This window comes from Anser brachyrhynchus (assembly GCF_964034855.1).
Source record: "Anser brachyrhynchus genome assembly, chromosome: 5".
In the NCBI taxonomy this organism is placed as follows: domain Eukaryota; kingdom Metazoa; phylum Chordata; class Aves; order Anseriformes; family Anatidae; genus Anser; species Anser brachyrhynchus.
This window is the reverse complement of record NC_137699.1, coordinates 65,106,607-65,111,086: the sequence shown is the minus strand read 5'-3', so window position 1 is coordinate 65,111,086 and position 4,480 is coordinate 65,106,607. Positions and strand designations below refer to the sequence as shown.

Genomic DNA, 4,480 nt, shown 5'->3' with positions numbered 1-4,480 from the left:
TTTTTTTTTTTTTTTTCATTAATGAATTAGTAAAATATCCTGAAGGCTCTCCCAGAGCACTTATTGAGGATGGATATATCCAGGCACATCACCTTTCCTGATAGCTATCTACACCTGTGGAAACCAGCTAAGGCTTCAGCAGAATTGGATGGGAAAAGCAATGGGAGAGGCTTGTAGTGCAGCCTCAGCTCTCCAGACTGGGCCTGACAGATGAATGTTAATGAGTAAATTAGTTAAGGAGCTGACCTCAGCCTCATTTAGGCACTTACTATGAATTTTGATGTCTAATTTCAGTTTCTCCAGTATCAAGTGCTAGTTGCTAAGGGCTTTTTTCAGGAGGTGTTGAATTTCCCAGGGATTTACTTGCTTCAGGAATTCAATTGGTCATTTTGATTCTTTGTAGTGTTTAATTGATGCCTGAAAACCCCGGGGAATTCTGCTTTGTGAAACTAGATTTATTCATTAAATTATTTAGTTACATTAAATAAAGAAGCTCAAGTGTCTGCCTGACAGCCATTTTGCTCTGCGATTTTTCTCCAGCAGGGATTTCACTTGCCAGCAGGAGCGTTATCTCCTTCTGCTCTTTGTTTGCATTGTCCAAGGGTTTATGAAAACACTTAGGAAGAGGTGTTGGAAGGAGTTGTTTAGCAGGGAGCATTACCCCACCCTCCCTACTTTGCAGGGACCCCAGCACCCTTGTGTGCCCTGCAGCAGCCGTCTGGGTTCTGTGCGTGCCTTAGCGTGCTGCTCGTGTTCCTGCAGCACCTGGGCTTGTTGTGCTGCAGCCGTCAGGAAGCAAACCTCTCATTCATTGCTCCTCTCCTGCGAGTAGTCTCCCCTGCCCCGCTGTTTTCTCTCTTTCCTCCTGACTGAGCTGCTGTGCGTACACACAGAGCAGCTGCTCCTTAACTCAGCTAGCCTTCGGCCGGTGGGGGACCCCAGGACACGTGCCAGGTCGTAGGTCTGCAAATATCTCGAGAGAGAGAGTCAGAGCATGGCTTGAGAGACGCGGTCCTGCTGGTCTGCTCTGTGTTGTACGAGGAGGCCTTATTGCCACTTAGCTCACTGTGAGTGCGAGGCGGAATGAACCTCGGCTCTCAGCCTGCTGGTAACTGGGAAAGCGGGGTTCTTCTCGGGTGAGAAAACTGCCAGAAGTCGTCGGTCTGAGACTTACTGCAGAAGGGACTGGGCTTTCTGGAGTGGGTCCAGCGGAGTGGTTCCGTAGCTGCAGGCGGTGCTGGCAGCAGCTTCAGGAGGCGACGCGGTGGCTTCAGCATGGAGGAATCCCGTGGGAGTTCTTGGTAGGGTTTGAAACTGATGCACGAGTTTAATGCTTGTGAAGCTTGGGTTTGTTGGTCCATTCTGGGGTTATTCTGAGTGCTTTGAATCAAAGGTTAAGATCTCTGGTCTCTCTGACAAGTAGCTGAAAGGCCTGGACGTAACACAAACGGTTGTTTTACCAGTGACATCGTGCATACATCACTGCTTCAACCTTACAGCTCTATTTATGTTTTTGTAGCTGGTGTAGTCTTAGAGGTGTCTCAGCAGTGCCGAAGTGCCCACGTAAAAACTCATGCAGAAAATGAGTGCTGTTGGGCTACGTTATATCCTCTGCGGTACAGTAATGCTTCTGTTGCAGCTGCATTCAAAAGTAATTTATTCAGGGCATAACCAGGGATAACTGCCAATCCATGCCCTGCGACACAAGCTTCAGTGTGAGGGGCGGTTTTGTGCCAAGCCCTTGACCAGCGAGCACAGGGTCTCGTTGCCCACATTTACTGGGTACTGTGCAAGGCAGTTAACTCCGTGTTATTTTGTACTTTAATCGGGGCACGTAATGTGCGCTGCAGGGGCACGCTGGTAAGCACCAACATGGTTTCTTTCTCCTAGCTTGCCTCCCACTACCCTCATCACATCTCCGAGGAGGGGACTGCGCCGGGGGCAGGAGAGCCCTTGCACCTTTTTGAGCAAGCAGCCCCAAGCCGTGTTTATCTCTTTGAAGGAAACGATACGGTAACCCTAACCCAGACCCGTCTGTTCCCTTAGGAGGAGGGCATGACAAAGGTACCCTTGCTGTAGGAGCTTCAAACAGCAGCACAGACTGCCTCGTGTTTGTCTGTTCCCCCCCACAGCTGTAGGCTGTCGGTTAGGTGCCGGCGTTGCTCTCCTCCCACAGCCTGCTTCTCCAAGCCGGGGACTTTGGGTTTGCAGCGTCCTGCTGAGGAGCAGAAGCATCGCCCCATTTACAGGTGGGAACGGGGCCGAGGCAATTAGCTGGTTCACCTACAGCGTGTGAACGATTAGGTGGCACCAGCGAGGCAGCCGAGGCACTGGGCCTCAGCGCGGTTTCAGTTTGCTGAGCCCCTTGGCCCGGGGCAGCGGGAGCAGCCGGGCCGAGCCGCAGGCCTGTGCGGGGCCGCGTCCGAAATGGGCCCAGTGGGGCGACGTCCTCGGGAGAGCTCAGCGGGCTGCCTGTGTCCCCGCAGCACCCCGCGGACCCCTAATTATGGCTGCTTCTGACAGACTCTCTGTGTGCCTCCACCTGAGAGCGCAACAAGGGAAGGCATCGTTAGCGTAATAACGGGAGCCTTGAAACCACCTGGGGCTGGCGGAGGGATTGGTGGTGAGGCTGTGGCACACTGCGGTGCCTCGCTGAACCCTTCTGGAGAGTTCCGTGTTTTAACACACACGACAGATTTGTGTACCAACATGTGGGCAGAGGTCCCAGTGGCTCGGAGGATCAGACTTCAGAGGTTCAGGTGCCGGGATCTTTCATTTCAGGCAGTTCTTCTGGCAGCCCGACACCCGGCCTGGCTGGGCACGGCTGCACGAGGCAGCCACCTCCACCCAGGCAGCGCCGGCATCGATCCCCCCGTGCCGCCACATCGCTCACCTTCCAGCTTCGCATCCCAGCCAGTGACGATAAATGGTGTCTCTGTAACGACACCGTGGCCAGCCAGCCCTTATTTGGGGGGGATGTTAATGAGTGCGTCTACTTTTGCATTAATTCTGACAAGATTTACTGGAGCTTGCGGCTCTGCCGATTCCCCAAATGTCAGTCACACAAAGGTCGGCGCAGCGGCAGCGCTAACGGTGACGGGGAAGGGCGGCAGGCGCGGGGCAGCAAGGCCGTGGCCTGCAGTGGGGCACGGTGCACAACCTCCGGCTGCACGCTCTGGCGGTCATCATCGATCCCCAGCACCCGGACACGAGGTCTGCACGGCCACCGCGGCGCGTGTGACACCGCCAGAAAGAGAGCTGGTGTCGGAGAGCCTGGGAGGTCGACCGCGTCAATGTCGACCCCATCAGTGTGTGTGAATGTCTGAGGGGAGGGTGTGGAGAGGATGGAGCCGGTCTCTTTTCAGTTGTGCCCAGCGACAGGATGAGAGGCAACGGGCACAAACTGAAGCCCAGGAGGTTCCTGCTCAGTATGAGGGGGCACTTCTGTACTGGGAGGTGACGGAGCACTGGGGCAGGCTGCCCAGGGAGGCTGTGCAGTCTCCTTCTCTGGAGATATCCAAACCCCGCCTGAATGCCATCCTGCGCAAGGTGCTCTAGGCGATCCTGCTCGGCAGGGGGGTTGGACTGGGTGATTTCAGAGGTCCCTTCCCACCTCAGCTGTTCTGTGAGCCTGTTCTGGGAGGGCTGGGAGTCCTCCTGTGTTGCCCTGCCCTGGACAGCAGCAGAGCATGGAGGTGACGGGCGCTTTGTGTGATTCAAAGGCAAAGTCTGAATGAGCAGTATTGCATTTAAATGAACTGAGTTCACTTAAAGTCAGAAATACCTTTTTTAGGTCTCCTAGCCTAAGAAGCCATGGTGCTACTGATTTAATGCCACAACAATTTAATAGGATGTCCTCGTTTACAGGGTATTTGAAAATGGTACTTTGAAAAAAAAAAAAAAAGAAATTTCATACAGAAAAAAAGAAAAGCATCAAGTGTGAAGATGACAGTGCTCTTCCCTGGCATGTTCCTGAGGGGCATGCCCCACATTTGGCTTGTTTTTATTTTGAGTTGCTATATGAATTTAATTCCCTTCCTTTCCCATCTGCAGGGTGGAGGTGGCTGGAAACACCATCAGATTGCCTTCGACGATCTGCTGCACGTACGCCAGATAGGTAAGGCTATGCTGTTGTAGAAAGCTGAAATATCAGCTTCTTTTGTTAAAGAAAACAACCACCTCCAGCAAAAGTAGTACATGCTCTGCTTTCTTGGAAGATACTTATAAAGCAGAGATCTGTGGATCGTCACGCAGTCCATACAAATTGCATGAAGGTATGAGCCAGATGTCAGTCCTGTTGTGGCTAAAAGGAGGAGTGTTGTGAAACTGAGAGGCGTTGGATGTACCACTAACAGCAGCATTAGCTCTCAGGAATGCAGCAGTAGGACTGCAGCTGCACGTTAGTTAAGTAGGAACATGACTGAGCCCTGGGTAGGACATCCTCTGGCAAAGGATCGTTTGATTTGGAGGGGAGTTTTGT

The 4,480-nt window shown here is 52.8% G+C and overlaps 1 long non-coding RNA gene across 7 annotated transcripts in view; it reads left to right on the top strand.

Annotated features, from left to right (window-relative positions):
* LOC308195914 overlaps positions 1–4,480 on the top strand; it is a 314,751-nt gene that overhangs the window by 73,433 nt on the left and 236,838 nt on the right. For all 7 annotated transcript variants that reach the window (XR_013951917.1, XR_013951918.1, XR_013951919.1 and 4 more), the window contains one exon: positions 4,054–4,117. This is a non-coding gene — a long non-coding RNA (uncharacterized lncRNA). The remainder of the gene's footprint in view (positions 1–4,053; positions 4,118–4,480) is intronic.